The 23,302-nt window shown below is 45.7% G+C and overlaps 2 long non-coding RNA genes across 2 annotated transcripts; one reads left to right on the top strand and one right to left on the bottom strand.

Moving 5' to 3' along the window:
• Positions 1-15,417: 15,417 nt before the first annotated feature.
• On the top strand, positions 15,418-22,979 carry LOC148142929 (uncharacterized). Its single transcript, XR_015751059.1, has 2 exons — positions 15,418-15,559; positions 21,257-22,979. It is a non-coding gene; the product is annotated as an uncharacterized LOC148142929 (long non-coding RNA).
• On the bottom strand, positions 15,436-21,573 carry LOC148142930 (uncharacterized). Its single transcript, XR_015751065.1, has 3 exons — positions 21,505-21,573; positions 20,298-20,369; positions 15,436-15,547 (listed from the first exon to the last, which is right to left on the bottom strand). It is a non-coding gene; the product is annotated as an uncharacterized LOC148142930 (long non-coding RNA).
• Positions 22,980-23,302: the final 323 nt, after the last annotated feature.

The following is a 23,302-nucleotide window of genomic DNA, read 5'->3' as shown; positions in this document are numbered from 1 at the left end:
TTTCAGCTTCGAGGGAATAAGAAGGGAAAGAGAGTTCATTATAAATTAGAATTGTTCAGGTGGGCCAATGGGCCAAGGAGTGGCAGATGGAGTTTTATTTAGAGAAATGAGAGGTGTTGCATTTTGCAGCTGTATAAGACATTGTTTAGGCCACTTTTGGAATACTGTGTTCAGTTCTGGTCTCCCTGCTATAGCAAAGAGGTTGTGAAACTTTGGAAGTGGTTGGAGAAGATTTACAAGGCTGTTGCCATGCTTGTGACCTACAGTGAGAGGCTGAAGAGGCCAGGGATATTTTCCCTGGAGAATTGGAGGCTATGGGGGTGATCTTATAGATGTTTATGAGGGCCATGGATAGGGTAAATACCCAAGCACTTTTTGCCAGGGTAGGGGAGTCCAAAACTAGAGGGCATATGTTTGAGGTGAGAGGGGAATGATTTAAAAGGGACGTGACCAGCAAGGTTTTCATGCAGAGGATGGTACATGTGTGTAACAAACTACCAGATAATGACAACATTTAAAAGGAATCTGGATAGGTACATGAATAGGAAGGATTTAGAGGGATATGGGCCAAATGCGACTAGGTTAATTTAGGATATTTGGTTGGCATGAGAAGCTGGGCCGAAAGGTCTGTTTCCATGCTTCAAAACTCTAATCAGCTTTGCTGAAAGCAGAAGAGTCAGAGCACTTTCAGAGCAGCTTTCAAAGATGTTTTGCCCTTACTGGGAGCAATAGACAATAGGTGCAGGAGTAGGTCATTCTGCCCTTCGAGCCTGCACCACCATTCAATATGATCATGGCTGATCATCCTTAATCAGTATCCTGTTCCTGCCTTATCTCCATAACCCTTGATTCCATTATCCTTGAGAGATCTATCCAACTCTTTCTTAAATGAATCCAGAGACTGGGCCTCCACTGCCCTCTGGGGCAGAGCATTCCACACAGCCACCACTCTCTGGGTGAAGATGTTTCTCCTCATCGCTGTCCGAAATGGTCTACCCCGTATTTTTAAGCTGTGTCCTCTGGTTCAGCACTCACCCATCAGCGGAAACATGTTTCCTGCCTCCAGAGTGTCCAATCCTTTCATAATCTTATATGTTTCAATCAGATCCCCTCTCAGTCTTCTAAACTCAAGGGTATACAAGCCCAGTCGCTCCAGTCTTTCAGCGTAAGGTAGTCCCGCCATTCCAGGAATTGACCCGTGAACATACGCAGCACTCCCTCAATAGCCAGAATGTCTTTCCTCAAATTTGGAGACCAGAACTGCACACAATACTCCAGGTATGGTCTCACCAGGGCCCTGTACAGCTGCAGAAGAACCTCTTTGCTTCTATACTCAATCCCTCTTGTTATGAAGGCCAGCATGCTATTAGCCTTCTTCACTACCTGCTGTACCTGCATGCTTACCTTCATTGACTGGTGTACAAGAACACCCAGATCTCTTTGTACTGCCCCTTTACCTAAATTGATTCCATTTAAGTAGTAATATGCCTTCCTGTTCTTGCCACCAAAGTGGATAACCATACATTTATCCACATTAAACTGCATCTGCCATGCATCTGACCACTCACCTCACCTGTTCAGGTCACCTGTAATCTCCTAACATCCTCCTCACATTTCACCCTGCCACCCAGCTTAGTTTCATCAGCAAATTTGCTAATGTTATTACTAATACCATCTTCTATATCATTAATATATATTGTAAAAAGCTGCGGTCCCAGCACTGATCCCTGCGGTACCCCACTGGTCACTGCCTGCCATTCCAAAATGGAGCTGTTTATCACTACTCTTTGTTTCCTATCAGCCAACCAACTTTCAATCCAAGTTAGTACTTTGCCCCCAATACCATGCGCCCTAATTTTGCTCACTAACCTCCTATGTCGGACTTTATGAAAAGCTTTTTGAAAGTCCAGGTACACTTCATCTACTGGATGTCCCTCGTCCATCTTCAGAGGTACATCCTCAAAAAAATTCCAGATTATTAGTCAAGCATGATTTCCCCTTCATAAATCCATGCTGACTCTGACCTATCCTGTTACTACTATCCAGATGTGTCGTAATTTCATCCTTTATAATAGACTCCAGCATCTTTTCCACCACTGAGGTCAGACTAACTGGTCTATAATTTACTGCTTTCTCTCTCCCACCTTTCTTAAAAAGTGGTACAACATTAGCCACCCTCCAATCCGCAGGAACTGATCCCGAGTCTATCGAACTCTGGAAAATAATCACCAACGCATCCACGATTTCTCGAGCCACCTCCTTCAGTACCCTGGGATGTAGACCACCAGGCCCCGGGAACTTATCGACCTTCAGACCTAACAGTCTCTCCAACACCAAATTATGGCAAATATAAATTCCCTTAAGTTCAGGTCCTTCAGCCACTGTTACCTCAGGGAGACAGTTTGTGTCTTCCCCAGTGAAAACAGATCTGAAGTACCAATTCAATTCTTCTGCCATTTTTTTGTTCCCCCTAATATATTCCCCTGTTTCTGTCTTCAAGGGCCCAATTTTAGTCTTAACCATTTTTTTGCCTTTCACATACCTAAAAAAGCTTTTACTATCCTCCTTTATGTTTTTGGCCAGTTTACCTTTGTACCTCATTTTTTCTCTGTGTATTTCCTTCTTAGTTATCCTCTGTTGTTCTTTAAAAGCTTCCCAGTCCTCCATTTTCCCACTTATCTTTGCTATGTTATACTTTTTCTCTTTTAACTTTATATGTTTCTTAACTTCCCTCGTCAGCCATGGCCACCCATGTCTCCTCCTAGGATCTGTCTTCCTTTTTGGAATGAACTGATCCTGCATCTTCTGCATTATACACAGAAATATCTGCCATTGTTCCTCCACTGTCATCCCTGCTAAGGTATTGCACCATTGAACTTTGGCCAGCTCCTCCCTCATAGCTCCATAGTTCCCTTTATTCAACAGAAATATTGTCACTTCCGATTGTACCCTCTCCTTCTCAAATTGCAGATTGAAGCTTATTGTATTATGGTCACTACTTCCCAATGGCTCCTTCACTTCGAGGTCCCTGATCAATTCTGGTTCATTGCACAGAACAAGTTACAGTGAAATCTTTAATTTGTGGGACAGCAACTGAGTGAATGAGTATATCCAGAATTTTAGTGGAAAGTGGGAATTCATTGCACTGTGGGGATGAAGTGCTTTAAGGTTTACCGGCAGTAAGTACAGGTGTGCTGAGTGAATGGTTAGGTGGGTTCATGTTTTAAACTGCTCATTTCTTTCAGCCTCCAGCATTGTATTTCCACTGCTGTACATCAGAAGAAGTGAATCAGTCACTGTTATCATTAGAAACCTTACGGTTTTCAATACCTCATTGTTTCCTGAGCATTTTAAAGTTTACTGACAGCAGCGGGGTTTGGGCCGTATTCACTGGAAACGATTAAGCAGACAAATAACACACATACGAGAGGGCAGGGTGGGACTTGTCTTTTGATTTGGTGGAAGGTGGGAGGTTCTGCGCGCTGTGATCCGGGGCAAACACGACTGCAGTAAATCATTCAATCTCTACAGTGTGGAAGTAGGCCATTCAACCCCTCTGAAGAGCATGCCATCCCGACCCACGCCCACCAGCTCCCTGCCCTGTCTAGTAGTTCCTGCTGGGGGATGAGACTCGGCCATAAAATTAGGGGGATCAGAGCTGGAAGCATCTCCAGCCCTCACTTTCTCCTCATAAAATTAGGGGGAGTAGATTTAAGGTAGAGATGAGGAGGAGCTGTTTTTTCCGGAGAGTAGTTAATCTGTGAAGGGTGAGGGTGAATTGGCCATGCTACATTGCCCCACATGGTCCAGGGATGTGCAGATTAGGGTGGATTCGCCATGTTAAATTACCCATAGTGCCCAGGTATGTGCAGGTGAGGTCTATTCGGGGGTAAATATCGGGCAGGAGGGGAAGGGGAATGGATGTGGGTGGGTTACCCTTCGGAGGGTCGGTGTGGTCTCATTGGGCCGGGTGACCTGCTTCTACATTGTGCGGATTCTCTGAAGGGAAAGGATTTTTACAAACTGAGCAGGGCAGTGCGGGCCGTTAATCCGGAGCAGGCGCAGTGCGGAGCCGCCATTCGCCTCGCCCCGCCCCTTCGTCTCGTCACGCCCCGTCTCACAGGCCGTCGCTCGACACTTGCTCCTCCCACTGTCCCGGCAGCGCTCCGTCTCTGTACCCGCCTCTCGCTCCACCCAGTCGCCCCGCCCCTGACCGCGATCGTCACTCCGACCCCCTCCCCGCTGCTCGCCCCTCCCCTTCCTGTCTCTCCCACCGCCGCCTCGATCCATCGATGACGTCACAACGCGGAAGTGGTTCTGCTCGGTTCAGAGGAAAACCCTTTCGCTGGGCAACACTTCAATCTGAGAGGGAGAAAATCCATTCACTGGTAGCAACTGGAGTGGATCCAAGGAGGGCGCAGACTCTGCAAACTCAGGTATGTGTCTTAATTGCCCGGGTGAGGAGGGACAGAGGGATAGGGTGGGGCTGTTTCCTCAGCCCGCGCCAGATTCTTAGGGGTAACCTTATAGACTTTTATAAAATCATAAGGAGCATGGATAGGGTAAATAGACATGGTCTTTTCCTTGGGGTGGGGGAATCCAGAACGAGAGGGTGATTGGTTTAGGGTGAGGGCGGCGGGGGAGGGGGCGTGGAGATTTAAAAGAGACCTAAGGAGGCAACTATTTCACGAGGTTTGGGCGGGTGTGAATGTGTGTACGGAATGACCTGCCAGAGAAAGTAGTGGAGGCTGGTACAATCACAGCATTTAAAAGGCATTTGGACGGGTGTATCAATACGGACGGTTCAGAGGGACAGGGAGCACGTGCTGGCAAAGGTGACTAGATTAATTTAGGATATCTGGTCAGCACAGAAGAGTTTGACTGAAGTGCCTGTGCCTGTTTCTGTGTGTATATGACTCTGGCTTTCCACTAACGTTTGCCACGTCTGTATGTTCAGTTTCTCTCTCTGGTGTCGGTGTTAATACCTTGGTGTCACATTATGCTCCCCTTCCCGGGGACATTAACCATTTCTTGAGGTTGTTCCTCAAGAAGGTGCATTGCAGGTTCATCCTGAATTGGCACACTTTATTTTGTTTTCCAAATCAGACCTGCTCACTCTCAGCATTATGCCAATGACGTGAAAGATATTAACTTTCAGGTGGAATTTCAGAGAGATAAGTCTTGACGTTTTTGCTTTTCTGCTCCTATAAGATCCTGAATCAGCACCTTCAGGAGAATTAGTTAAAGTGGAGTGAGAACAGAAGGGGAGAGAGAGAATGGGATGGCACTTTCAATTTTGTGGAATAATAAAAGAAAAGAGTGTTCTCCAGAAAGCAGAATTGCTTGTTCTGAATTTCTCCCCTGGACTGACAGTGATGACTTTTACATTCTCTTTTTACAGCGTTTGAAGATCTGAAGACAGAAGTTTCAAAATCAACTGTAACGTCAACTCTCCTGTTCCTCGATGCTACTTGATGTGCTGTGAATTTTCAAGTGCTGTGCTTTTTGACAGTGACTCTCCAGAGTCAGCAGTCCTCACTTTGGTGTCAATGTCTGACGGTCACTCAATCCATCAGGACCACAACGATTTTTGACTGCGATTCTGAGAGAAGGAGCAAAGCTTTTTGGTTCCTGTTCGAGTACATTTCCAGTATCAGTGGGACTGGATGAGAGACCTACTGTTGCAGTGCACTGAGTGTGGAGCGTGTAACAGCTATATCGCCTGTTAAGAGGAAATCACGGTGCGAAGGGGCTCTACATGCGTTTGTGTGCGGCTGAAGCTTCGGCCATGGAAAAACCTGAGGAATCCCGCCCTGCAGAGAAACCATGGAAGTGTGGTGACTGCGGGAAAGGCTTCTATGTCCCATCTGCCCTGGAAACTCATCTGCGCAGTCTCACCAGAGAGAGGCCCTTCAGCTGCCCTGAGTGTGGGAAGGGCTTTACCCAGGCCTCTGCCCTGCGGACTCACCAGCGGGTCCACACAGGGGAGAGGCCGTTCCCGTGTCCTGAGTGCGGGAAAGCCTTCAGCAATTCCTTCAACCTCCAGACACACAGGCGACTCCACACTGGTGAGAGTGCAAGAAGGCATTCAGACATTCCTCTGACCTGCTGACCCACTGGCGGGTCCACACGGGGGAGAGGGCCTACAGCTGCCCCGAGTGTGGGAAGGCCTTCAGGAATTCCTCCCATCTGCTGACTCACCAGCGGGTCCACACGGGGGAGAGGCCGTTCACCTGCCCCAAGTGCGGGAAGAGATTTAGTCAGGTGAGCAACTTGTGGAAGCACCAGCGTCTCCACACTGGGGAGAAGCCCTTCAGCTGCCCCGAGTGCAGGAAGGCCTTCAGCAGTTCCACCACTCTGCTGACCCACCGGCGGATCCATATGGGGGAGAGGCCATTCCCCTGCACAGAGTGCGGGAAGGCCTTCAGTAATTCCTCCATCCTGCTGAGACACCAGAGGGTTCACACAGGAGAGTGGCCCTTCAGCTGCCCTGAGTGCAGGAAGGGGTTCAGCGATTCCTCCAATCTCCAGGCCCACCAGCGGATCCACACTGGGGAGAAGCCCTTCGGCTGCACAGAGTTGTGGTGTAAAATTATGTCCCAATACATGTGTGAATCATAATGTAACACAAGTATTGGGCCAAGCAGTGGAATGTGGTGAAAGGGTTAAAATTGTGTCCCAATACATGTGTGAATCTAACCGAAAATGGAAGGTGTCGCTTAGTCCCCTGTGAATCTTATTACACACCTTCCCGTGTGAATCTTCTTATCTGTATGTGACCAGAATGGAATGTGTTTTTCAGCCTTGCTCTGCTGTTCACATGAATGTTTAGATCTCGAAAAGAGTATATCAGCTGGAAAAGTCTCCAGTTCGGTAGAGTCTGCTCCGGGGTTGCGTTTAACCGCCGAGCGTGGGTTGTTGGCAACCGCTCTGCGAGAACTGACGGCTCCCAGTTCCGGTAACACGTAGAGTGAGTATAAACCAGACCCGTTGTAAGTACGAGACCTGGTTGTGGCGACGCTGCGGGGAATAAAACACTTATATTCTAGCAGACTCGCCTCTTGGCTGTTTGTTCTGTGTCAGACTACTTTCCTGCGAGCCTGGTCCTTGACCTTGAGAATTTTTTTAAAACAAGAGTGTGGGAAGGCCTTCATCCGCTCCTCCCACCTGCGGAGGCACCAACGAGTTCACGTGCCATCGCAGGATGATTGAAGGAGTAACAACCGAGTGCCATTAGGGACTGGACTATCAACCCAGTTCCTGGGACTCCTGAGTTTGAATCCAGCCGCGGCAGATCACGGAATTGGAATTCGGTCAGAAATCTGGATTTCAGAATCTGATGATGAAACCGTTTTTAGGGTGGGGTGAAATTGCTGAGTGAGGCAATACTTCCTCCAGGTTACGGCTGTACCAAGGATCCAATTACAAAGGACAACTTGGTGATGACCAACAGTAAAGAAAGTGAGGTAGGATAGGGGGTGTGAGAAGTATGCGCGCTTTGACCTTGAGCTGTTTAAAAAGCAGCTACTTTTTCTACACCTTTTTGCTGGGGGGATCTGAAGCTTTAACAAAGTTGGGTCACAATAAAGATTACCTGAACTTACCGCGGGCTCAGACTCTCATTGAAAGCTTTGAGCTCCAAGAGGTTTTTTGTTTTAAAGCTGTTCATTTCTTTCAGCCTCCTGCACTAAGTTTTCAATGTTGTGTATCGGGTGGAGCAGTGAATGGGTAGCTAGTATCATTAGAAATTGTAAATTTTTCATGAGTGCAGGTACTGTGTTGTTTCATTGGCATTGTAAAGTTTACTGGCAGCACTGGGAGGTATGGGCTGTGTTCACTAGAAACGATGTGGCAGTGCCAGTATTGGACTGGGGTGGATAAAGTTAAAAATCACACAAGACCAGGTTATAGTCCAACAGATTTATTCGGAAGCACGAGCTTTCGGAGCGCCGGTCCTTCCACAGGTAGCTGTGGAGCAGGATCATAAGACACAAATCTTATAGCAAAATTCATAGTGTCATGCAACTGATGCCTTTTAGAATGGGTTGCAGGTTTCAGTTCATTAATATGTAAATCCAAGAACAACATCTAAGTCCTGTTCTTGAGATGACTTATGGTTTTATTTTTTTTTTAAAAAGTGACATCTCAGCTCACACAATACATTAAAGTTGTGAGGTTCGAGTCTGTCAGTATCCCAATCTTGAATCAGACTAGTTCTGTTTTTTAAAGTAGGAATATATAAAATATTACATGGATTGACTGTCTGTAGATTGTGAGCAAAATTGAAAGTATCTGCAAATATAATTCTGCCAATACAAATTTACTCCATAGAGTTGCGTGTGTGTGCATGTGAGTTTGTGTGTGAGAGTGCATGTAACAGTGTGTGCATGCTTGGTAAAGTGAGTGCGATGGAGTATAAGTCTGTGTGTGTGTGAGCATGTTAGAGCTGAAAATGTGTTGCTGGAAAAGTGCAGCAGGTCAGGCAGCATCCAGGGAACAGGAGAATCGACGTTTCGGGCATAAGCCCTTCTTCAGGAATGAGCAAAGTTTGTCCAGCAGGCTAAGATAAAAGGTAGGGAGGAGGGACTTGGGGGAGGGGCGTCGGAAATGCGATAGGTGGAAAGAGGTCAGGGTGAGGGTGATAGGTCAGACTGGGGTGGGGGCGGAGAGGTCAGGAAGAAGATTACCGGTTAGGATTTGACTGAGACGAGGTGGGGGGAGGGGAAATGAGGAAACTGGTGAAATCCGAGTTCATCCCTTGTGGTTGGAGGGTTCCTAGGCGGAAGATGAGGCGCTCTTCCTCCAACCGTCGCGTTGTTGTGGTCTGGCGATGGAGGAGTCCAAAGATCTGCATATCCTTGGTGGAGTGGGAGGGGGAGTTGAAGCGTTGAGCCACAGGGTAGTTGGGTTGGTTGGTCCAGGTGTCCCAGAGGTGTTCTCTGAAACGCTCCGCAAGTAGGCGGCCTGTCTCCCCAACATAGAGGAGGCCACATCGGGTGCAGAGGATGCAAGAGATGATGTGTGTGGAGGTGCAGGTGAATCTGTGGCGGATATGGAAGTTTCCTTTGGGGACTTGGAGGGAGGTGAGGGGGGAGGTGTGGGCGCAAGTCTTGCACCTACTGCGGTTGCAGGGGAAGGTGCCGGGAGTGGAGGTTGGGTTGGTGGGGGGTGTGGATCAGACGAGGGAGTCACGGAGGGAGTGGTCTTTACGGAATGCTGATAGGGGAGGGGAGGGGAATATATCCTTGGTGGTGGGGTCCATTTGGAGGTGGCGGAAATGATGGCGGATGATGCGCTGTACATGGAGATTGGTGGGGTGGTAGGTGAGGACCAGTGGGGTTCTGTCCTGGTGGCGGTTGGAGGGGCGGGGCTCAAGGGCGGAGGAGCGGGAAGTGGAAGAGATGTGGTGGAGGGCATTGTCGACCACGTCGGGGGGGAAATTGCGGTTCTTGAAGAAGGAGGCCATCTGGGTTGTACGTTTTTGGAACTGGTCCTCCTGGGAGCAGATGCGGCGGAGACGAAGGAATTGGGAGAATGGGATGGTGTTTTTACAGGGGGCAGGGTGGGAGGAGGTGTAGTCCAGGTAGCTCTGGGAGTCGGTCGGTTTGTAGTAGATGTCCGTGTTGATTCGGTCGCCTGAGATAGAAATAGAAAGGTCGAGGAAGGGGAGGGAGGAATCTGAGACTGTCCAGGTGAATTTGAGGTCGGGGTGGGAGGTGTTGGTGAAGTGGATGAACTGTTCAACCTCCTCGTGGGAGCATGAGGCAGTGCCGATACAGTCATCGATGTAGCAGAGGAAAAGGTGGGGCCAGTGTAGTTAAGGAAGAGGGACTGTTCCACATATCCTACGAAGAGGCAGGCATAGCTGGGGCCCATGCGGGTGCCCATGGCTACTCCTTTTGTTTGGAGAAAGTGGGAGGATTGGAAAGAAAAGTTGTTCAGGCTGAGGACCAGTTCAGTCAGTCGAAGGAGGGTGTCAGTGGAAGGGTACTGGTTGGGACGGCGGGAAAGGAAGAAGCGGAGGGCTTTGAGTCCTTCGTGATGGGGGATGGAGGTGTACAGGGACTGGATGTCCATGGTGAAGATAAGGCGTTGGGGACCGGGGAAGCGAAAATCGTGGAGGGCATGGGTGGTGTCCCGAACGTAAGTGGGGAGTTCTTGGACTAAGGGGGACAGGACCGTGTCAAGGTATGCGGAGATGAGTTCGGTGGGGCAGGAGCAGGCTGAGACAATGGGTCGGCCGGGGCAGTCAGGTTTGTGGATTTTGGGCAGGAGGTAGAAGCGGGCGGTGCGGGGTTGTGGGACTATGAGGTTGGAGGCGGTGGATCGGAGATCCCCCGAGGTGATGAGGTTATGGATGGTCTGGGAGATGATGGTTTGGTGGTGGGGGGTGGGGTCATGGTCAAGGGGGCAGTAGGAGGAGGTATCTGCGAGCTGGCATTGGGCCTCAGCGGTGTAAAGGTCGGTGCGCCAAACTACCGTGCCTCCCTTGTCTACTGGTTTGATAGTGAGGTTGGGGTTGCAACGGAGGGAGTGGAGGGCTGCGCGTTCCGAGGGTGAGAGGGGTGGGGGAGTTCAGGTGGCGGTTAATATCGCGGCGGCAGTTGGCTATGAAGAGGTCGAGGGCAGATAGGAGGCCAGCACGGGGTGTCCAGGTGGATGGGGTGTGTTGGAGGCGTGAGAAGGGGTCGTCAGAGGGTGGGCGAGAGTCTTGGTTGAAGAAGTAGGCGCGGAGGCGAAGGCGGCGGAAGAATTGTTCGATGTCACGCCGTGTGTTGAACTCATTAATCCGAGAGCGTAGGGGAATGAAGGTGAGGCCTCTGCTGAGGACTGATCCTGTGAGCATGTTCGGGTGTGCGTATATGAGAGAGGTATGAATAAAAGCAAGGGATTGCATTTTTACTAAAACAAGGAAGGACAGGACTTGTTGTGGTGTAAAATTCCAAGCAGTGGAATGTGGTGAAACGGTTAAAAATTATGTCCCAATACATGTGTGAATCTAACCGGAATGGAGGTGTTGCTTAGTCCCGTGTGAATCTTCTTGTCTGTGTGTAGCCAGAGTGGAATGTGTTTTTTAGCCTTGCTCTGCTGTTATTATCTGTATGTAACCAGAATGGAATGTGTTTTTCTGCTGTTCACATGAATGTTTATATCTGGAAAAGAGTATATCAGCCGGAAAAGTCTCCAGTTCGGTGAGTCTGCTCCGGGGTTACGTTTAACCGCCGAGCGTGGGTTGTTGGCAGCCGCTCTACGAGAACTGACGGCTCCCAGTTTTTGTAACATGTAGAGTGAGTATGAGCCAGACCCGTTGTGCGACGCTGCGGGGAATAAAATGCCCATATTCTAGCAGTCTCGCCTCTTGGTCGTTTGTTCTGTGTCAGACTACTCTCCTACGAACCTGACCTTGAGAATTTTTTTAAAACACTTGTATAGTTAAAACAGAGACCTGGGAGGGTTCAGATACATAGTTATGCAACCTGCAAAGAACTGGTAGACTGGATGGTTAAGAAGGCATTTAGCACCATTGCTACCCAGACCCACCCCCTTACTTCATATTTCTCATAGCTAATCCACCCTACCTTGCATATCCTGAACAATAAGGGTAAATTAGCATGGCCAATCCAGCCTAACCTACACCCTAATCTAAAAACAATACCTTCTCAAGAATGTAATTTAAATGCACAACATTTCTAAGAAAAATGTCCACCTGACTCAACACTGGGACCCAGACAGAATTCACACCTATTGTTAGAAAAGCTGTGCATTTGAATGATTTTCTTGAGAAGGTAATTAAAAACAAGTTCGGGAATTAACATGCCAAAGAGCAGAAACCCATTCTAAAAGATGAAAGATTTAATCTAAAATTGTTTAATATATCACATCTCCATGACACTGGACTCCTTTGGCTATAAATGCCATGATCATGATCTCATTCTCCACAACCAACCTGATAAAAGAGCGGTGCTCCAAATGTTAGTGTTTCCAAATAAATCTGTTGGTTTATAACCTGGTGTTGTGAGATTTTTAACTTTGATAAGGAAACACGTGTTGTGGGACTGGTAACAGTTGTTATTTTGTGATCTGTTCCTCCTGAAATTTCTCCTCTGCGCAGGCACGGTTGAACAGTCTGTTTTTGTGCTTTGTGCGAGATCAGGCTAGCAGCTTTTAAATCCTTATGTTTAGCAGCAAAAGAAAACTGTAGGTCAGCAATCGTATTTCGAGAATGATACTTCCAGCTCTGGTAGTCCTGTTGGGTAACCAGAGAGGGACGGAGAGAAGATGTCACATCTAAAAAGCAAACCGAAAAGTTGTTTTGTTTGTTCCGTCAGTTGAGTTGGTTCTGCACTCCGATGAGACTGGAAACTGATTTTAATGGATCAGAATTGAACCCGACAATGGAACACCTTAAATTTCAAGAACGTTGAAAGGGCAAATCAAACTGTAACCTTGAAGAGAGATGCTTCCATTTCTAACCTTGGGTGATCCAAATGAGACATTGTTACTGATCACTCCATTTCAGAGTGCTGCTCTTTCATCAGCTGGTCGTGGACAGTAAGGTCATGATCACAGAATTTATAGCCAAAGGAGTCCACGGTCATGGAGATGTCCTTCACTAAACAATTTTAGATTAAATCTTTCATATTTTAGAATGGGCTTCTGTTCTTTGGTATGTTAATCCCAGAACTTGTTTCAAAATGACTTCAAGAATGTCATTTAAATGCAGAGCTTTTCGAACAACAATGTCAGTCTGACTCGATATTGGGACACAGAATTCACACCTATTGTTAGAAAAGCTCTACGTTTAAATGACGTTCTGAAATGGCTGATCTTTAACATTGAGAATAGTTACATTGATATATTCAGAAACATTGTTAAAGTCTGAAAGCATGTTCACTTTTTGAAAAGAGGTGCTGAAATCTTTCTGAAACTTGCATTGAAACATGCGTAGTTAGGCCACAACCCAAGACAGGCTGTAAAGGATGAATGGCCTAATCCTAGTTTTGTGAAATTGATTCTGACTATGTATAAATAGAGTCATAGAGTTGTAGAGCACAGAAGCAAACCCTTCAGTCCAGACAACCAAATATCCTAAATTAATCTAGTGACCCATTTGCCAGCATTTGGTGCATAGCCCTCTGATTCTTTTCTATTCATGTCTCCAACCAGATGCATTTTTTCCTTCTTCAGCTAATTGAAGCTGGAGAAGCCTGAAATCTCTAAAGGATTTCCTGAAAAGAAACTTTTATTCAAGATTTGGCTCAGTGGAGGATTTTCTAAAGCTTTGCTATTGTAGTTTTCAATTTGTCAAAAAAACTTTTCAGTTGTTGTTGTCCAAGGCAGAGTAAATATTCATTTAAGATATAATTGAGATATATACATTCTTTACAATGTTTTTCCATCATTACCAGTGATTGTCCATCATTTGGTACATGGAGCATCATCTTTTTGTGATTCAACAGATATGATTTGAAGTGAATTCTGCAAGATACTTTTGTATTTTATCTAACTTTGCTTTATGTTAAAGATTTCCTTTGTGACATTTTAACTAAAATATCTCAATGTATAATAATGAAACAGCTAATTTATTCTGAAATTATTTCAATTAGTTGGTCGATTGCCAAATAATAGCTGCATAACTTGTAAATATTGACACCCAGGAAAGCTATTTTGTTTAATATATTTCCTTTGTAAAGATTTTATAAAATGATTGCAAATTTTATTTCATATGAAAATAGTGTTTTATTGAATGGTTGCACTTAAGTGCTCCATTTGGGATTAAACAGATTATTTTTATCAAAATCATATTCACAATTTATGGTGAGTGTATTAACAAACAAATGTTGCCATTTGCCATTGAATTGCCTCAAACACAATTTGAAATTCTTGAATGAGTTGATTAAGGGGTACACTGTGAATATTTATTGCGCATTTCTGAAATTCTCTGCACTGCCATTGCATTTGGTTAAACAAGATATGTAACCCTCCTCATAACTTTGTATTTCTTTGATATTTCATTTGCTATTGCTATTGCCCAAATAACTTCATCAAATGCCAAAATGTTTTTTAAGCTGTGAATTTTCGGTCTGTTAATGTCATTCAGTTGTGAACAATCTGAAGATTAATTTAAATACATATGAGAATGTCAAAGAGATATTGATAATAGAAAGTCAACATGGAGAATTGCCAATGAAACGTAAACCAAGGCTGCTCTTAATTTGGTACAGACTAAATCGCAATCAAAATGATAAGAATAAGTAGAAATAACAGCATTGTGCACAAACTGTTTGTAGTGAGTTCAGAATTTTTCTGATCATTTAATTCTGACACGTGCAGTGTGCAGCACTTATTTGTTCATGGAATGTGAGCATCACTGGCAGAGCCACTATTTTTCATCATCCCCTCTTTCCCTTGAAAACTTGACTGCTAAGCACCCATATGAATATTGGGTGAGGACACAATGAGGTTGAGTTGCAAGGCCTACTGTGGCATAACAAATTGTACTGGCTTACACTGCACCCTGACAAGACAGATTTTTGGGAGGAGAACAAAAATTGGAATTCCTACTTAAAAATTGATGCTCCCATTTATATCTCTCAAAAAGATATTGTTTGCTCCGTAAATTTGTAATGGCTCTTTTGTTGAATTATTTTCCTGCATCCGCATATATCTGGAATCATTTTCTTTTCAAGAATTTTGTATTAACGTTTGCCACTTACTGCTGCCATCACCCCTTCAAGATCATTCCAAATCGTAATAACTTGCTTATTTTCTTAATTAAATCTTACCCCCCGCCCCTTCTCCCCCGCGCCCCAGCCCAAATCCCTTTTCTTATAAAGTGGCTGCACTATTTTGAATATGGTCACGCTTTCTAAATATTACCATGTACTTTTAATTATGAGATTTCAATGTGTCTTTTTAAATATAAAAATGCCCCTTCAAATATAGTTATGCCCCTTAAATGTGTTATGTTCCTCGAAGCGCAATCTTGTCCCTCGATAATGTATCTTTACCCCTTTAGTTATGACTGTCTCTTAAAGCATCATTTCTACTTATAAATAGGGCAACGTCTCTTCGAAATGTAGATTAATTTAGATATGACTGCGTCATTTTGCATATTAAGATATCCCTTTGAATGTGCCTACATCCCTTTGAATGTAATTTTGTCCATTTCGATTTATTTGCAGAAATAGCCCGTTAAATGTCCATGTCCCTTTTAAAATGCAGATTTCCCGCTTCAGGCAGCAGCAGTTGTAGCGCGAGGTGGCTGTTGCTTGGTGATGGTGACGCTCCCCGGCCCCGCCCATCCCCCCGTGCAGACGTCACGCGGGGGCGAAGGCGGTTGGGAGGAGAAGTCGCTCAAGCGGGGAAGCGGCGGGAGGGCGGTCGTTAGGAAAATCGCGCGGCTCGGGGCAGACACCCGTCACTGGGCACCGCCGCCTTCCTGGCGCAGCTGCTGTGTCACGGCCACACCGGCCGGCTGTACAGCAGGCAGGAGCCGGTGAGCATTCTGGAGGCGGATGTTCCTCAGTCATTGAAGGGGTAGGACCTGTTGAGAATGGTTAGTGAAGTGTGTGATGTACTGAGCCTTATTAACATGGATATAGTTTGTAATTTGTCAAAGTATACATTTTATTATTTAGAATGGTAGAGATGTACAGCACGGAAACAGACCCTTCGGTCCAACCCGTCCTTCCAACCAGATATCCTAAATTAATCCGGTCCCACTTGCCAGCACTTGCTCATGCCTCTAAGCCCTTCCTATACGTATACCCATCCAGAGACCTTTTAAGTGCTTTAATTGTAGCAGCCTCCACCACTTCCTCGGGCAGCTCATTCCATTCACGCACCACCCTCTGCATGGAAACGTTGCCCCTTAAATACTTTTTATATCGTTCTGCTCTCACCCTGAACCTAGGCCCTCTAGTGCAGACCTTCACCCCCTACACTAGGGAAAAGACATAAGAAAGTTGAGCAGCCAGACAAGACGGAAAAGCCACAAAATATCGAGCCAGATGGGGAAAAAAGTTGTGGTTCTACCTTTTTTTTCCTCCTATTGGCATTTGGACACTTCACAATCTGTCAATAATGCCAGCATCACCACTGAGCATATTGCATACGTTCCTCTGTGTCAACAAGCATTGTGCATGTTCCTTGCTTTGGGTGTCACCCTTGTTCAGGACTGGGGGTGGGTGTTGGAAGAGCTGCAGAACAAGGGTGTGCTGGGAACAGGGTGGTGAATTGGGGATAGGTGGAGACAAGTAGCGGGTACAAACTGGTTGGTCACTGGGAGGAAGGAATCTGGTTGGGGGCAGGGAGGGGTGGGGAGGACCCTGGGAAGGGATTTGAGGAGTGGGGAAGGAGGTTATTTGAAATTGGAGAACTCAGTGTTGAGTCCTCCAGGCTGTAGGCTGCCCAGGTGGAAGATGTTGTGGTGTTCCTCCAATTTGTAGTTTGGTTTGTTGTGGCAATGGAGGCGGCCTAAGATGGTCATGTCAGAAAGGGAGTGGGAAGGGGAATTAAAATGGGGGGTGATTGGGAGGTCCGGTCGGCCTCTGCAGACTCAGCTGTGACGCTCGGCGAACCGTTCCCCACGTTTACCCTCTGTCTCCCGAAGACCACAATTGGCAAACACATGGCAAATACAGTACCCCAATGTGAAGTTAGAGCCTTTGCTGTGTTTAAAAAAAAAGCAGAAAAGAGATGCATTGTTTAAATGGTGACATATTGGGATATGGAGAAAGTGAGGACAGCAGATGCTGGAGATCAGAGTCAAAGTGTGGTGCTGGAAATGCTCAGTCAACATTCGATGAGCAGGAGAGTTGACGCTTCAGGCACGGGCCCTTCATCAGGAATGACGTGTGGATGTACAAAGGGGCCTCTGCGTCCTTCTACAACAGTCAATGCCAGTTGTCAGGTGCAGCGAGCAATGCAAGTGGTATATTAGCAAGTGGAAATGAGTTCAGAAGTGGGGATGCCTGCCTGCAGTTAGGGGATCATTGAATATATTCAAGGCTGGGTTCATCTGATTTTTGAACAACAAAGAGGAGGATGTTTATGGGGGAAGGTGAGAAAATGGCTTTTAAGACCAGTACAGAACAGTTACAGAGTCATACAGCATAGAAACAGACCCTTCAGTCCAACTCATCCATGCTGACTATGTTCTCAAACTGAACTAGTCATACCTGCCTGTGTTTGGCCCATATCCCTCTGAACCTTTCCTATTCATGTACTTATCCAAATGTCTTTTAAATGTTGTTACTGTACCTGCATCCACCACTGTGTCGGGATGTTCATTCCACATACAAACCACTCTTTAAAAAAATAATGCTGCCCCTCAAGTCTTTTTAAAATCTTTCTCCTCTCACCTTCAAAGTTTGCTCTCTAATCATAAAATCCCCTCCCGTGGGGATTGACACCCACCATTCACCTCATCTACCTCCCTCATGATTTTATAAATCTCTAAGGTTACCTCAACCTCCTGTGCTCCAGTGAGAAAAGTCCCAGCCTATCCACCTCTATGTAGGTAGATTAATATCCAGTTATGTATGGGACTTTGGTGGAAAGTGGGAATTCACTGCACTGTAGGGATGAAACCCTACCCTATCCAGACATTTCTGCTGGTGGATGAGACTAGGCCACATAATTTGGAGGACTGGATTTCGGACAAAGATGAGGAGGAACTATTTTTCATGGATAGTAGTCCATCTATGGAATTCTCTGCCCAAGGAAGCAGTAGAGACAGTCTCATTAAGTATATTGAAGACACAGTTGGTTAGGTTTTTGCAGGTAGGTTAATTAAGGATAGTTGGGATAATGCAGGGAGGAGGAGCTGAGACGATAGACAGTTTTACCATTATTTTAATGAATGGTGGAGCAGGCTGGATGGGCCAAATGGCCTATTCCTGCTTCTATTACTATGAAACAATAACCCTGCATTTCCCATGGCTAACCCACCTAACCTGCACATCCCTGGACATGATCAGCAATTTTGCCTGGTCAATCCAAATCAAGGCTGGTGAGCAATGTAGTGATGTGGGAAATTAACATCAGAGAATGATAGAAAGGGACAAGGAGAGTAAATATACCAGCAATCAAAACTGGATTCTGAAGATCACAAAAATGGAAACAAAAAGTGGTGTGTCTGCATGTGTGCTGCACTGTAACAAAAGTAAATGAATTGTCTGCACACATTGACGAGAATAATAATGATCGGAGACGCCTCACAGAAACATGGCTTCAGGATGACAAGGATTGTATCCTGAATATCGAGGTGTAGTCAAATGGGAAGCTAGGTAAAGGTAGAGGGTTGCCACTGCTAATCGAAGCACTGACCACAGGGTAGTCTGGTGTCCGCTCTGATTTCAGGTCCTCATTTCTCTGTCCTCTGATCTCCCTGTTCCCACTGAATAAGATGTCAGTCTGTTCTCAGCTCTACTGGATTTCAGCTGAAGCTTTGACCCCCCACCCCCTCTTTTTACACCTTCTGGAATAATAAAATATTCAGTCAGTCAATCAAAGCCCAATGCACAATCTCCCAGTCTCCCAACCAACCAGACACAAAAGTGTAGTCATAGCAGGGAATCAAACAAGAAAAATGAAACGACATGAGAAACAAATAGGTGCTAGTGCTTAATGTCTGTTCATTAGGAAGAAAACCAGAAATAGGACTCTCCCAGGATTCTGATTGTGTCCAACTTGAGGATCCTCTCACCCTTACATCTAACTGTTAGTACCCAGCTATGATTTACAATATTTACATCAGAAATGAAGCATCTTATCAAATAGAGATAGACACGTACAGCATGGAAGTAGACTTTCTCTCGCGCGCGTACACACAAGTCCATGGGGGTGAATTTTTATTTGCAGATACATCCTATTTTGCTTAAAAATGCACAATCTGCAGGCAGTCAATACATATAATATTTTGTAAATTTGACTTTGGAAATAGAACCAGTTTGATTCAAGGTTTGGACTCTGACCTCACACATTTAATGCATTGTCTGAGCTGAGATGTCATCTTTTGTTACAAAACCTTAAGTTATGTTGAGAAGTGCCTTACAGGAAGTTGTAAGTTTACATATTAACGATGCCTGCAACCCATTTGAAAAGATGAAAGACTTAACAATCCAGGTTTGCTCAATATATCATTTCAGTGGCAGGACACTGCAATGTTTTTCCATAAATTCTGTCCCTTATGATCTTATTCTCCACAACCACCTGATGAAAGAGTTTTGTGCCGAAAGCCAGTGCTTCTAAATAGCTTGGTGTTGTGTGATTTTTAACTTTGTCCAGGTTAGGGTGGATTGGCCATGCTCAAATTACCCATAGTGCCCAGGGATGTCCAGGTTAGGTGCATTAGTTAGGGGTGAATGTAGAGAAATGGGGATAGGGGAGTTACTTTCTGGAAGGTCGGGTGGACTCATTTGGTCGAGTAACCTGCTTCCACACTGTGGGGACTCTCTGAAGAGAAGAGATTTCTGCAAACTATGCAGGGCAGCACAGGTGTCTCCATGTGAGTTTGTGCGTGAGTGTGTTTTTGCATGTGTGCTTGCTTGGTGAAGTGAGTGTTATGGAGTATCAGCCTGTGTGAGGGTGAGTATTGGGGATGTGTGTGTGTCAGAGAGTATGTGCATAAGAGAGGTGTGGATAAAAGCCAGGGGTTGCATTTTGCTAAAACAAGGAAGGGCAAGAGGGTCTGCAGAGGCTGACCAGATGTCCCAGTCACCGCCCATTTTAATTCCTCTTCCCTCTCCCTTTCTGACATGACCAGCTTTGGCCTCCTGCATTGCCACAACGATCCAATCTGCATTGCCACAACGATCCAATCCACAAATTGGAGTTTTCCACCTGGAGTTGTCTAATTTCTCCCCTCCCATCCCCCAACTCCCTTCACAGCCTCTGCCCCTCCCATTCACTCTTCCCTGCCACCAACCAGATTCCTTCCTCCCATCGATCATCAGGTTGTACCCTCTGTCTTCACCAATCCCCACTTCAACACCTTGTCCCCGGCACCCCTTTATCTGCATCTTGTTCTACACCCATCCCCCATCCGGAAGAAGGATTACACCTGAAACGTCGACTTCTCCACCTCCTGATGCTGCCTGGCTTGCTGTGTTCTTCCAGCCTCCTGACTGTCTATATTGTCAATCGAGACACAGACCTGGACCAACTGTTCCAGAGTCTGTCCCCTCCCTGGATTCACTCCCTTTCCATTCAGTTGCTGCAAGTCAACAATTGAACCCCAGAATGAAAAATAAATTGAAAAAGTGGGTGAGAAAAGAGAGAATTGTACTCACAGATGTTGGACAGAGGAAGAAAGTTGCAGTCTGGGGTGAAGCTCAATCTTCATTCAGAGAAAGGAGCAACATCTGTAATCAAATAGACAGAGTCATAGATGTATAGCATAGAAACAGACCCTTCACTCGAACCTGTCCATGCGGAGCAGATATCCTAACCCAATCTCGTCCCACTTGCCAGCACCTGACCCATATCCCTCCAAACCCTTCCTATTCATAAACCCATCCAGATGCCTTTTAAATGTTGCAATTGTATGAGTGTCCACCACTTCCTCTGGCAGCTTACTCCTTAAATGCACCACACTCTGCATGGAAAAGTTGCCCCTCAGAATTCTTATATCTTTCCCCTCTCACTGAAAACCTATGTCTCTAGTCCCCCCCCCCCCCCCCCCCCCCACCCCCCCCCCCCCCCTCACCCCTCCGCTACTGACTCCAGGGAAACGACCTTGTCTATTTATCCTATCCTTGCTCTTCATAATTTTATAAACCTCTATAAGCCTCTGACCCTCCATATAAAATATCCCTGGCTTACTCAGCCTCTCCTTGTAGCTGAAACCCTCCAACTCTGGCAACAGCCTTGTAAATCTTTTCTGATCCTTTTCAAAGTTTCACATCACCTTTCCGATAGAAACGAGACAAGAGGTGGATGCAGCATTCCAAATGTGGCTTAACCAATGTCCTGCACAGCCACAACGTGACCTCCCAACTCCCATACTCCATGCTGTGACCAATAATGGAAAGTATACCAAACACTGCCTTCACTATTCTGTCTACCCGACACTACATTTTCAATGAAGTATGAACCTGCACTTCAAGGTCTCTTTATTCTGCAACACTCCCCAGTCAGTCCTGCCTGGATTGCTTGACCAAAATGTATTTCTCTAAATTAAACTCCATCTCCCATTGGCCTATCTGATCAATTCTAATTTATAGTGAACTCTTTTTCTTTCATTCCACAGAAGCTGAAAGTCTCCATTCCTTCATACCCTCCCTTGATGCTGCCTGACCTGTTGTGCTTTTCCAACACCACACTCTCGACTCTGATCTTCAGCATCTGCAGTAGTCATTTCTCCAACATTTCCAGAGCCTGCCCCACCTCCCCCACCCCGATTCACTCTCTTCCGTTTCAGTTGCTGCAAGTCAACAACTGAAGCTCCGAATGAAAAATAAATGGAAAAAGAGGGTGAGAAAAGAGTGCCATACTCACAGATGTTGGACAAAGGAAGGAAGTTAGTCTGGGGTGAAGCTCAATCTTCATTTAGAGAGAGAGGAACAGCAGCAGCTTCAGAAGGACATGGTCCACCTTCCACATTCAGACAGTAGGGGTGCTCTGATTGCCAGGAGGATAAGTTTCCTTCCAGTCCGCCAAATGCTCTCCATTGGTCAATGAAGGTCGCGAACCGTTTCCGGGGACAGCGATGAGCATGCAGTTTTTGCTGACACTGGCTAACCCGCACAGACCTTGCTAACACCGAGGAGCATGTGCAGTATGCTCTGGAGATGCTGCTGTTACTGACAGATTTTAAGTGGTCAAATGCCAACAGAGAAAAAAAAGAGTAGAGCCACAATTGTGTTCTCCTGTAGCTTGACGTAACCGTACATGCTTGTCGCTATTTTTGCTATTTGTCTTACCGACACCACTCATGATTTTCTAAGTCTCAATAAGGTCACCCCTCAACCTCCTGCACTCCACTGAAAAAAGTCCCAGTCTCTCCTTATAACTCAATCCCTCCAGTCCTGGCAACATCCTGTAAAATGTTTTCCAAACCCCCTCCAATAGTATTCTTCCTATTACAGGGCGACCAGAACTGTACTCAGTACTCAAAGTGGCTTCACCAATATCCTGGACATCCTCAACATGATGTCCCAACTCCTATCTCAACGGTGTGAACAATGAAGGCAATGCTGCTAAATGCCGCCTTAACCATCCTGTGTCCCAGCAATGCACCTTTCAAGAATAATGTACCTGAAAGCCACCATGTCTCTCTGTTCTACAACACGACCCAGTGCCCTACCATTACCTGTACAAGTCCTGCCCTTGTTTTAGCAAAATGCAACCCCTCGCTTTTATCCACAACTCTGTCATAAACATGCTGTCTCTCAGACACACACACATATGCACCACTCACTGCAACCAAAATACTCACCCTCTTACAGACTTATACTCCAGTCACACTCACACTTTACCAAGCATGCACACACGCAAACACACACACACTCACACACAGATAATAGTCTATGGGGTGAATTTGCATTTGCAGATACATTCAATTTTGCTCAAAAAGTGCACAATCTGCAGGCAGTTATTCCATGTAATATTTTATAAATTCCTACTTTGGAAATAGAACCAGTCTGATTCAAGCAAGAGTGGGATACAGACAGACTTGAACCTCACACCTTTCATGCATTATATGAGCTGAGAGGTCACCTATTTTTATAAAACATTTGAGAATGGGGACTTAAAAGTAGTTCTGGGGTTTACATATGAATGAACTGAAACCTGCAACCCGTTCTAAAAGATGAAAGACTTACTATCATTCTCGGTTTGTTCAATATATCCCTTCAGTTGCATGACACTGATCTTTTGCTATAAATTGTGTCTTATGATCCTGTTCTACAGCTACCCGATGAAGAGCAGCGCTCTGAAAGCGAGTGCTTCCAAATAAACCTATTGGACTATAACTGGTGTTGTGTTTTTAACTTTGTCTACCCCAGTCCAACACTGGCTCCTCCACATCATTTCTAGTGGAGACAGCCCATACCTCCCGGTGCTGTCTGTAAACATTACGATGCCGATGAAATGACGCAGTAACCGCACTCCTGAAAAATTTACAATTTCAATGATATTAGCTTGTCATTCACTGCTCCATCTGATACATGACATTGGAAACTTAGTGCAGGAGGCTGAAAGAAATGAGCAGCTTTAACACAAAAACCTCTTGGAGGTCAAAGCTTTCAACTGTACCATTCAAAATCAGAAACAATTACAGAGTGGTGAACTTAGC

This window comes from Chiloscyllium plagiosum, unplaced genomic scaffold, assembly GCF_037043375.1.
Source record: "Chiloscyllium plagiosum isolate Xiang-an unplaced genomic scaffold, Cpla_swu_hap1 HiC_scaffold_27, whole genome shotgun sequence".
Classification (NCBI taxonomy): Eukaryota; Metazoa; Chordata; class Chondrichthyes; order Orectolobiformes; family Hemiscylliidae; genus Chiloscyllium; species Chiloscyllium plagiosum.
Note: the sequence above shows the minus strand (reverse complement) of the source record. Positions and strands in the feature narration are given on the sequence as shown.